Source organism: Hordeum vulgare, chromosome 5H, assembly GCF_904849725.1.
Source record: "Hordeum vulgare subsp. vulgare chromosome 5H, MorexV3_pseudomolecules_assembly, whole genome shotgun sequence".
Taxonomy (NCBI): Eukaryota; Viridiplantae; Streptophyta; class Magnoliopsida; order Poales; family Poaceae; genus Hordeum; species Hordeum vulgare.
This window is the reverse complement of record NC_058522.1, coordinates 263143851-263156502: the sequence shown is the minus strand read 5'-3', so window position 1 is coordinate 263156502 and position 12652 is coordinate 263143851.

Sequence of the window (12652 nt, the reverse complement as noted above, 5' to 3'; positions counted from 1 at the left end):
GTCGAAAAATTCACGAATAGTGTTGCAATCAAAAAGAATCCATTCTCGAGTATGAACTTTTTGAAAAGACAGCAGGCGGCTATCCCAGTTTCATCTCTTGGTTCAAAAAACGGTACCTCCCTTATATATAATAGGTGATTTCCTTTGTTGCTATTACTCATGAGTAACACACCAAATTCTATCTTTTCTTAACTTCTAGGCTAATTCAGATGAGAAAGTCGATGATGAATTGAGACAAATAGCTAATGGTTTTGACTTTAAGGTCCGTACATTTCAGAAGTACGACATCAACGGGTATCGCTTTCGTACTACTAGCAAAGAGCTTTCAATGCCCGGTCGAAAAACAAACAATTCCGGTGTCTCTGCTATAGGCGAGGGAGGTGTCGAGTATTATGGAAGACTTGAAGAAGTCTACGAACTTCATTATTATGGTGAAAATCCTCCGAACGTTGTTGTGTTCAAATGTCATTGGTTCGATCCTACTAAGACAAGACAGACTCATGAACATCTTGGGCTAGTCGAAATTCGACAAGACAGGCAGTTAAGCGGTGCCGATGTCTACATTGTGGCTCAACAGGCCACCCAAGTTTTCTATCTGCCATACTGTCGTCAAAGTTTTAAGAACCTGGGAGGTTGGTATGTCGTGTTCGATGTGCCGCCACATCTTAGACCACCTCTGCCAAATGAAGACGATTATGAACCTCAAATTGACCCAATAACATATGATGGAGAATTCTTCCAAGAATCACGTGGTGTGAGACGTCGTACCCGAAACTGCTCTACGTCCACCTTGAACACGGAGGAACAAGAATCACGTGATGATGAGGAAGAAGTGGAAGTAGAAGAGGTTACCAATGCGGATGAGCTATCAATGCTTGATCGGTTACAAAAAGGCCTTCCACATGATGTCCCTGAACCCGATGACGATATCAGTCATGACGACATGTGTGATACCGATGATGATTTTGCTTCAATTGACCACGGAGAAGAGACAGATGATCCCGACTATTAGTACTTTGTATGCATCCAAACATTGTTGTTTAATTATTCAATTATTAGTTGAATTATTCATGTATTTATTATTGTTCGTTTAATTATTATCCTTGAATTTGTACTAATTATTTAACTATTTATCATTCCAGGTGGTGAGACATGGCAGGCGGGGATAAGTTGAGGATAGAACCTGGGCAGCTACGGAGAACTTTGTTATAGAGCTTTGCCGAGGAGCCCCGTGGGAGAGGCGGAGGAAAGAAGAGAGGCAGAGGACGTGGTCGTGGGAGAGGGAGGCTACCTGATAGGAGCTAGTCGCCACCACCCTCGGCTACTTCTCTCTCAGCCACTTCACCCTTGCAGACGAGGGTGTCACCGGTGCGGGATCCTCCCGTCGAGGAGCAGACACCGATGCAGGGGGATGAGGCGGAGGCTGAGGAGGGGGCTGAGGCAGAGGCTGAGGGGGCTGAGGGGGAGGCTGAGGGACACAGGCGGAGCCTATCTGCCAGCAAGTTAGTCTACCAACGTGGTATGACACGAGTTCGAGACCGATTGGAGTTGCAGCACAGGGCGTTCATTGAGACAGATGGCAAGAAGTAAGTTGATATATATTGTGTACCTTATATCATTATATTTCACCAAGTAGCTAATGTCTTTACCTTATCATTATGTAGGGGGTGGACTTACCCGGAGAATACCCGGAATCCAAACTGCCTCCTTGGTGCTTTACTTAGGGAGCACTTCCCTGGGATAGTGCAGTTGCCCGGTGAGGGTATGGTTCCCAAGCCAGGACTCAAGTGGGAGCACTACCCAGCTGCTCTGCTCCCGGAAAACACACATGTGAATGGTGTTGTTTGCGTGAGCGTGGCCAACAAGGTGTTGGATGATTTTTGGGTAACTATTATTTTACCCAATAAAAAGTATACAATGTTATATATTGTTATTTCCTTCCAAATCATTTCACTATTCATCTGTGCATCTATATGGCATAATTGCAGAGTTACTTTAGGGTCGAGGACGGGACGGAGGAGGTGGCCAAGAAGAACCTCGTGAAAGAGTGCAAGAGTTTATTGAATAACACGAGGCACGAGCTGCGTGTTCAGGCTGTTCAAGATTGGTACGCCAAGCAAGGGGAGCCGAAGACAAAGACTGAATGTCGAAAGATTTACCTTGATAAGACCGAGTACATGGAGGTATATACATTCCAAAGATCAATTTCTTTAATAGTTTTGTTAGGGCTAGTTAGGTCTATTTAGTTATAATACTTAGTTTCATTCTTCATTAACTTACATTCATAGGTGCCCCCGAGATGGTTGGCCGATAAGATGGATTGTTGGGAGATGATAGTGGACAGGTGGTGCACACAGGCTTGGTTGAGCACCCACACTGTGGCCAAGGACTGTTGTGCCCAATTGGTTGGTGTGCCACACCACCAAGGCAATGCCAACATCAAGCAATACGCCAAAAAATGGGTTTGTGTGCCTTGTTTTGTTTCATCAATAATTCATTCGTTCATGATTTTTGTTGTACTAATTCTTTGTCTTTTCTTGTAGGCCAAACACAATAACCAGCCCGAGCCTCAGGGATACGCCACGTTTAGCATGGCCCATAAGGGCTCGTACAAGACGACAAAGGCATATTCTGAGGGGGACGAGCCATCGACGTACACAAGCCTGTCCGCCTACAACAAGATGACGTCTTATTCTGAGGTGGTCAAACAGCTACGCGGGCCTGACTTTGACCCGAGCCAGAATCCTATCGATCCGGAGGCGTTGATGATCTCTGGTGGAGGTAAGAGTCATGGCACGCTGGCCATGTGTGATGGCTTCGTCCCTATCACTGAGACTCTATCTCAGATCAAGGCGAGGCAAACGAGCTCCGCTCCTGTAATACGGCAACGCGCGAGGCCAGTTGATCTTGCCATCGAGGTTAGTTTCCTTCATTATTTCTTTCGTTCATTTGTCCCTGGAGGGATGATGAAAATTCCTTTTGAGGAGTGGTTGCAGGCCGCACTTGACAAGGAGAGGGAGGCCACCAGGCTCTTGTTGGAGGAGAGGGACCGAAATACGCAGAGGTTGCTTGAGGAGGAGAGGGCACGCAATAATGCCCATGCGAAGGCCATGCATGACTTCGTTGTGGTAAGTCAGTTGTGTGAGAAGCAAGGCTATGTGTGAGAAGCAACAAGGCTATTTCTTTGACTCCTCGAAAAATAATTTGCAGGCTATGTGTGAGAAGCAAGGTTTGCCGTCCCCTCCGTCGATGCCTTCCCTAGTGGGAATGGTGAGTTGCCTTTCAATGGCCAACCTTGCACGGTCTTAGACCATTGTGTGTCTCCGTGCTAACCACATATTTTAACTCTTGCCTTGTTGTAGCATCATTCCAGTGTTGAATCCCACGATCCCTTTACATCTCCTAGTGATAGCCCTAGCAACCCAACGACCAACGGAGATGGTGCTTCTCCTCCGTTTCTTGGCATTCGGTAAGTTATTCTTCTCCTTCTTATTCTTCTTATTGTTTAGATCAACTTAGATTATGCCATGCTTTAGTTAGATTAGTAAATTCTAGTTGATATTAGCCATGCTTTAGTTAGCTTAGTAAATTCTAGTTGATAATTAGCTTACTTACCTAAAAAATTACATAATTAGCTTACTTACTTCAAAAATGACATAATTACTTGATAACACAAAAAATAGTATAATTAGTTGATATTAGAGCTCAAAAATGACATAATTAGTTTAGAAAGTTTAAAAAGAAACGAGAAGAGAAGAACAAAGAATAGATGAAGAAATAAGAGAAGAAGAAAGAGGAGAAAAAGATATAATAAGAAGAACAAATCTTCTTATTCTTCCTTTTTCTCTTCTTTCTTTTTCTCCATCTTCTTCTTCTTCTTCTTCTTCTTCTTCTTGTTCTTGTTCTTGTTCTTATTCTTCTTATTCTTCTTCTTCCACTTCTTCTTCTAGTTGCTTAGCTTAATTTAGATAACTTATTTCTTATTATATTCTTCTTCTAACTTCTTTCTCATTATGCAGATTTTGATAAAGCAACATGGCATATGGATGGATTCTCCAGGGACTGTACTCATGTAGTCTTAGATGAAATTTGTAATGCACTTGTATTTGCGGATGCACTTGTGATGCTTTGTGATCTTGTTTGCACTTTAATTACATATATTGGTGTTGTTTGCATTTTGTGATGCACTTGTGGTGTTGTTTGCACTTTGTGATGCACTTGTGGTGCTGTTTAGGGCCTGGGAAAAAATATATATATATATATATATATTACTGTTTTTATCTATGTTTTGCAAATGCAGGGAATTAACAGAAAACAAATAAAAAAAGCAGAGAGGGTCTTTGCCTACAGCTTACTAATGACAAAGCCTATGTCGTCGGTGGGCTGACGGCAAAGAAGGACACGTGGCGACAGCCTGTGTAACCTGGCAACTGTGAGAACACCAAATTTTCCCAGATTTTCGGCTTTGCCGTCAGCTGTGCTTCGCCTGTGGGCAAAGAGGGGACCGAGGTTTTCGGCTTTGCCGTCAGCTATGCTCCGTCAGAACATTGAAGTAGACAGTGATAGTGAATCCATCTTAACCCCTGAGCCCGAACAAGAAGAGCTAGAAGAAGAAGAGGTTACTGCTGCGGATGACCTGTCACTTCTTAACGGATTACATAATGGTGGCCTTCCACATGTTCTTCCTGATAGTGATGATGATGATGCATTTATTGATAATAGTTATGATCATGATGCATTTATTGACCTCGAAGCATATATGGACGAGCACGATTGTTATTAGTTCATGTCAGGTATTCAACTATTACTATATATAAATTTTGAGTTCATGTTAGGTATTAAATTTTATTAGTCATGTTGGTATTTATGACAATGATAAACTTAAATTATATACATTGTATTACTCATGTTGGTATTTATGTTGTACTAATTTCATTTACTCTTTGTCATGACAGGTGTTGAAAGATGGTGGGAAAGGGTCGAAAGCACTCCACGGCTCCTTCTTCGTCGACGGGTGGTGGGATGGTACTTCCATTCATGCCTTGCCTCTTCGGAGAGCGTTGCTCTGTACTCTGCATGGAGTAGCCGCTTCTTCGACACTCGCGGCCCCATGAGAGGAGGTCGACCCCCCGCGAAGCCGAAAGGTACTAAAGGTATTACTCATGTTGGTATTTATGTTGTACTCATGTTGGTATTTATGTTGTACTCATGTTGGTATTTATATACATTTTATTACTCATGTGGGTATTTATGTTGTACTAAAGGTACACTCGGCCGCGGGAGAGGTAGGGCGGTGGCTGCCACGCCTTCCTCGCCGCCACCGCAAGCTGATTCACCTGAGCACATGACTTCTAGGGTGGATTCGTCTAAGGTGGAGGCTACATGGTCTCCGGTTCACGAGCCTCACGTTGACGAGCCTTCGACCCATGAGACTCGTGTCCCAGAGGCTTCCTTCCAGGCGACTCCAGAGCAAAGCAGGGATGAGGGTACGTCCCCAGAGACCCAGTGGGATACCTGGGCTGATCTGGGTCAGCCTGAGCCAAGTGTCCATGCTAATAGCGACGAGGAGGTGGGTGAGGGGGGCACCGTCTACCGGCGTGGTAGTTCGGGGCTCCCGCTTGTGCCGGCGACCCGCGAGCAGAGGTGGTCGATTAAGCCAAATGGGGACAAGTAAGTTAATTTACTCTTATTTAACCTTTTGCCTTCACATTTTCTCAAATATCTAATGTTTTGGCTTTAATTTGTCATACTGCAGGGGTTAGATTGTTGCCAAGGGTGTCCGCAAGCCCAAATCGTCCTTGGTGTGCTTTGTCGTCAAAACTTCTCGGGGTTTGCTACGTTGCCTGATCGGGAGCGAGAGGTAGGAATGACCTGGGAGCACTACTTGGGTGCCCCGACCCTGCCGGAGGTGGAGATCGACGGTGTTTTGTGCCACACGAGGGCCGACATGGTGATCCGACATTTCTGGGTAATTTCTCATTGACACAATTATAAATCAACCATAGCTAGTTATTGTACTAATCGGTGTTGTCTCGTTTGCAGACCTACTACAGGTGTGAGGAGGGATACGAGGAGGACACGACAAAGGTTATCAAAACCGAATGTCGCCGCCTACTTCAATAATTTCGACACGAGGCTCGGGTGCACGCTATTTGAGACTACTATGCCTCGCGGCATACTAGTAAGGACAAGGCGAAGTGCCACGATTCTAAGATGGATAAGGAGCATTACATGAAGGTAATTACATATTATTAAGGCCTTGTAGTTAGTTTCCTTGATTTGATTCTTACGCGTTGCGCTCAAATTTCTCTTTATTAACTTAGGTGCCCCCCGAGATGGTGTGTGGATAAGATGGATTGTTGGGAGGCCTTGGTGGATCAGTGGTGCTCCGAAACGTGGGAGGCCAGCCGCAACAACGCCAAGGAGAGGCGTGGCAAAATGGTTGGTGTGCCACACCATCAAGGGAGCGTCAACTTAATCCAATTTGGCGAGAACTGGGTATGTGGTTTGCTTCATATCTCATGTAATTTATTCTTAATGCTATCTTGAGCCCTTTACTAATACATTTTTCCTCTCTCTCTTTTAGGCGCGTCACAATAAGACGGAGGTGCCACAGATATACGGCTTGTATGTTATGGCTCATACTGCCTCGTACAAGAAGGTCAAGGCATTCTCCGAGTCTGACCTCGAGCATCCAGAAAACTTCACCAACATCTCCTCCCAGCACAAGCTCGTGAAGTACAGAGATCACGGGATGGCGAGGAAATGGGATGACTTTAACCTGAGCGAGGGGCCTATTTATCGAGAGCTGGTGATGATAGCTGGCAACGAGAGGCCCCATGGCTTGATCGCCATTGGAGAAGGACTTATACGCTGTCCTAGCACTCTCCGGCAGATAAAGGCACACCAAAAGAGCTCCTGTCCTGAGATAACACCTCGTCCACGGCCAGTCGAGCTCACCATCAAAGTTAGTTTAATGGACTCAACTATCTTTCCGCATTATGTTGTTTGTGGGAACCAATATGATTACAATGCTAACAATGAGTTGTGTAGCAGGCTGCTATTCTAAAAGAGAGGCAACGTAGGCGCATTTTTGGCGCAGAAGGATAAGGAGATGAAGGAGCTAGAGGACAGGACGACTGCATTGGTGGAGGCGGAGAGGGCACGGAACGATGAGTCTAACAGGGCCATGTACGAGCTCTTCGTGGTAAGTTTATTCTTCATATTATTTCAAATATTGCATTTTAATGTCCGTTTCATTAATAACTAAAAAGTTTGACTTGTCGAAACCCAATGTACAGTCTATGTGCGAGAAGACCGGCCACGTCCCTCCGGCGATGCCAGTCATTAACATGACAGGGACGGTGAGTTTCATTTCAATGCAGTGATCTCAAGAGTGTCATTATGCTAACAACACATTGCGAACGATGTTTGGTGTAGAATATCTCCCGAAACGCATCGCACGATCCTTCTACAATGGAGCCTTCTCCAGGGCAGCCTTCTCCAGGTGAAGCAAGCCAGAGCCACCGTGCTTCACCGCCGTGATGACGATAATGGTATGTTATTTCTAGTGTTTTTCTTAACAACAGCATAATGGTCCAATATGGTTTATTAAGCATACTTAGCTCCAAAATGACATATCTAACCCAAGTTAGCTCCAAAATGACATATCTAACCCAAGTTAGCTCCAAAATGACATATAGTTAGCTTGGCTTCCACCTAAATGAGATAATTAGCTTAGTTAGCTCCAAAATTACCCATTTAATAAAAAATGGCCTATACTTACCTAAGTTCTCTTCTAAATGACATAATAAGGCTATGTAGCTCTAAAATGACCTATTCCACCTAACTTAGCTATTAAATAGCCTATAATTAGCTTAGGTAGCTCCAAAATGCCTTAATAATCATAGTTGGCTCCAAAATGACATATTTTACCCAAGTTAGCTCTAGAATGGCATATACTTAGCTTGGCTTCCACCTAAATGACATAATTAACTTAGTTAGCTCCAAAATGGTCTATTTAATCAAAAATGACCTATACTTAGCTAATTATCCTCTAAAATCACATAATTAGCTCAAAAAGGCATAATTAGCTAATTTAGCTCGAAGAAGAGGACAAGAGTAGAAGAAAGAGGAAAAATGAAAAGAAGGAAGAAGAAGAAGAGAAGAAAAATAGAAGAAGAAGGAGAAGGAGAATGAGGAGAAGAAGGAGAAGGAGCGCTCCTTCTTCTCTCCTCCTTCTTCTCCTTCTTCTTCTCCTTCTTCTTCTTTTCTTCTTCTTCTGCTCTTCCTTCTCCTCCTCCTCCTCCCCTTCTTCTTCTTTTTCTTCTCCTTCTTCTTCTCTTCTTGCTTCTTCTTCTCTTCTTGCTTCTTCTCTTTCTTCTTCTACGTAGCTTATTTTCCCCAACAAAGTCATACTTAGCTAATTATCCTCCAAAATGACATAATTAGATTAGTTAGGTAAAAACATCATAAGAACCTTGGTTAGCTCATTAAAATGACTAATTTAGCTCCAAAATGACATAATACGCTCAAAATGGCATAAGAACCTTGGTTAGCTGATGAATATTATATACTTAGCTTGTTTTCCTCTAAAATGACATAATTAGCCCATTTAGCTCCAAAAAGACATACTTAGCTAATAATGAGCTATTAAATAGCCTATAATTAGCTTAGCTAGCTCCAAAATGCCTAAATAATCATAGTTGGCTCCAAAATGACATATTTTACCCAAGTTAGCTCTAGAATGGCCTATACTTAGCTTGGCTTCCACCTAAATGACATAATTAGCTTAGTTAGCTCCAAAATGGTCTATTTAATAAAAAATGACCTATTCTTAGCTAATTAGCCTCCAAAATGACATAATTAGCTCCAGAAAGGCATAATTAGCTAATTTAGCTCGAAGAAGAGGACAAGAGGAGAAGAAAGAGGGAAAATGAAAAGAAGGAAGAAGAAGAAGAGAAGAAGAAGAGAAGAAGAAGGAGAAGGAGAAGGAGGAGAAGAAGGAGAAGGAGCCCTCCTTCTTCTTCTCTCCTCCTCCTTCTTTTCTACTTCTTCTCCTCTTCCTTCTCCTCCTCCTCCTCCTCCTCCTTCTTCTTTTTCTTCTCCTTCTTCTTCTCTTCTTGCTTCTTCTCTTTCTTCTTCTACGTAGCTTATTTTCCCCAACAAAGACACACTTAGCTAATTATCCTCCAAAATGACATAATTAGCTTAGTTAGGGAAAACATCGTAAGAACCTTGGTGAGCTCATTAAAACGAGTAATTTAGATCCAAAATGACATAATATGCTCAAAATGGCATAAGAACCTTGGTTAGCTCATGAATATAATATACTTAGCTTGTTTTCCTCTAAAATGACATAACTAGCCCATTTAGCTCCAAAAAGACATACTTAGCTAATAATCAGCTATTAAATAGCCTATAAGTAGCTTAGCTAGCTCCAAAATGCATTCATAATTATAGTTAGCTCCAAAATGACATATTTTACCCAAGTTAGCTCTAGAATGGCCTATACTTAGCTTGGCTTCCACCTAAATGACATAATTAGCTTAGTTAGCTCCAAAACGGTCTATTTAATAAAAAATTACCTATAGTTAGCTAATTATCCTCCAAAATGACATAATTAGCTCCAAAAAGGCATAATTAGCTAATTTAGCTCGAAGAAGAGGACAAGAGGAGAAGAAAGAGGAAAAATGAAAAGAAGTAAGAAGAAGAAGAAGAAGAAAAAAGAAGGAGAAGAAGAAGGAGAAGAAGGAGGAGAGGCTCCTCCTTCTTCTCCTTCTTCTTCTCTTCTTCTTCTCCTCTTCCTCCTCCTTCTCCTTCTCCTCCTCCTCCTCCTTCTTCTTTTTCTTGTCCTTCTTCTTCTCTTCTTGCTTCTTCTCTTTCTTCTAAAAAATGACCTATTTAGCTCCAAAATGGCCTATTTAATAAAAAAATGACCTATACTTACCTAAGTTCTCTTCTAAATGACATAATAAGGCTAAGTAGCTCCAAGATAACCTATTACACCTAACTTAGCTATTAAATGGCCTATAATTAGCTTAGCTAGCTCCAAAATGGCTTAATAATCATAGTTGGCTCCAAAATGATATATTTTACCCAAGTTAGCTCTAGAATGGCCTATACTTAGCTTGGCTTCCACCTAAATGACATAATTAGCTTAGTTAGCTCCAAAATGGCCTATTTAATAAAAAATTACCTATACTTACCTAAGTTCTCTTCTAAATGACCTAATAAGGCTATGTAGCTCCAAGATGACCTATTCCACCTAACTTAGCTATTAAATGGACTATAATTAGCTTAGCTAGCTCCAAAATGGCTTAATAATCATAGTTGGCTCCAAAATGACATATTTTATCCAAGTTAGCTCTAGAGTGGCCCATACTTAGCTAAGTTCTGTCCTAAATAACATAATAAGGCTATGTAGCTCCAAGATGACCTATTCCACCTAACTTAGCTATTAAATGGCCTATAATTAGCTTAGGTAGCTCCAAAATGGCTTAATAAGCATAGTTGGCTCCAAAATGACATATTTTTCCCTAAGTAGCTCCAAAATGACATATACTTAGCTAAGTTCTCTCCTAAATGACATAATAAGGCTATGTAGCTCCAAGATGACTTATTCCCTCTAACTTAGCTATTAAATGGCCTATACTTAGCTAAGTTCTCTCCGAAATGACCTATACTTCCCTTCTTCATCAATCTTCTTCTTCTAACTTTCTTATTTGCCATTTTGCAGATTACATTCACTTCACGGGAAGCTTGGATTATATTGATGGAGTGCCCGAATATGGTTGATTCTACCATGATTTCACGGAAGCTTGGACTGAAACTATTGTAGTATATGGATATATATGAAACTTTGTATGCATGGATGAAACTAGTGTAATATATGGTTTGGTATGGATGCAACTTACACAATATGTCTGTATTATGGAGGAAAGTTATTTTAATATGGTTATGAGTATGGAAACAAAATTATTTCTGTCAAATATATATATATATATATATATATCCTGATTATTCCTGATTTGTGTGAAAATTGCTGGATATTATAGAAAATAAAATAAACACGGGCTGTTTTGAGCCTTTGTCGTCCGCCCACCGACGGCAAAGGGCTTGCAGCAGACGACAAAGGCTCAAACATGCCTGGTCTGAAACACGCTGGGGTGCCCCCTTTGCCGTCGGCCTCAAACATGGCTGACGACAAAGGGGGGAGGGCAGACGACAAAGGTGGAGGGAGAGAGGGGCTCGGTGCCCCCCTTTGCCATGAGCCTCAAATATGGCTGGCAGCAAAGGGGGGAGGGTGGACGACAAAGGAGGGGTAGGGCAGACGACAAAGGGGGCGGGGGGGTGTGGGCCCAGCAGGCTGCCGTTAGCACTTAACGGGAGCGCTTGCGGATCCGCCGTCCCATTTTGTTTGCTGTCAGCCCCCATGGCAAAGATTCTTTCCCGTCCTCCTTCCAAAGGCAGACAGCAAAGAACCTCTTCACCGGATAAATCTTTGCCGTCTAGTTTGCCGTCCGCTGACGGACGACAAAGGCTTTGTCGTCCGGGGTGCCCCCCTTTACCGTCTGCCATGGCGGACGACAAAATTTCTGATCCTTGTAGTGGTAGGTAGACATCTTGCCAAATTTCGTTGCATTCCGAGGTTGTTTGGTACCCGGACCATTAAACATATAGCGACACCATAGCCGGTTTAATTTGGGGACCTTTTTGGCTTATAAAGGTGTGTCACGGGCCTTCTACTTCCCCATCTTCTAAATTCAATGCCATCTACATAGCCCACTAACCCACCTAACCCCCTCGCTCCCGGACCACCTGATCGAGATCTGATGGTCCGAGAACGTACTAAATCCCTAACCCTAGTATCCCTGCCTATATATATATATATATGGCCATATCCTGCTTAATAAGGAAAATCCTAGCCATGCCTTGAAAACCGCACCACCGCCAGCCTCTCCCAATCCTCGAGCCCATACCTGGCCAAACGGGCTGGCCCGGCCTAGCCAAGCATGAATATTAGTCGGGTCGTGCCGTGCCGGCTCATGTGCGCAGCATCTCGGCCCAGGCACGACATGGGAGCTAAATGGGCCGGCCCGTCTGCACGCTGAGCACGATTTTAGGCCTCTTTTAGGTAGTTTTTGGGCTGATTTTGGCCTATTGGGCTATTTTATACGTTGTATATGTAAAAATATGTAAATAAAAAATAAAAAATGTAAACGGGCCGTGCTATGCCGGCCCGCGTGCCCAGCCTTCAGGCCGAGGCACGGCCCGTGGCGGGCTGCGTGCTTGGCACGGGCCCATTAAAGTCATGTCGTGCTCGACCCATGGCGTGCCGTGCTGGCGGGCTCACAGGCGGGCCTGTTTAGCCCGGCCCATTTGGCCAACTATACTCCAGCCTAGATCTGGCCAAATGGGTCGTGTAAACCGGGCCGGCCCGACAGCCCGTGTGCCTGGCACGACACGGGCCCGGCCCGACACGGGCTAATCGTGCTCGGGCCCGGCACGAAGCATGCCTTGGGCCGTGCCTCGGCTTGGAGGCTGGGCATGCGGGTCGGCACGACACGACCTGCTTATTTTTTTTTATAATTTTAGTTTTTTTAATATATATATATATACATAACATATGGCCCAATAGGCTCAAAAAATA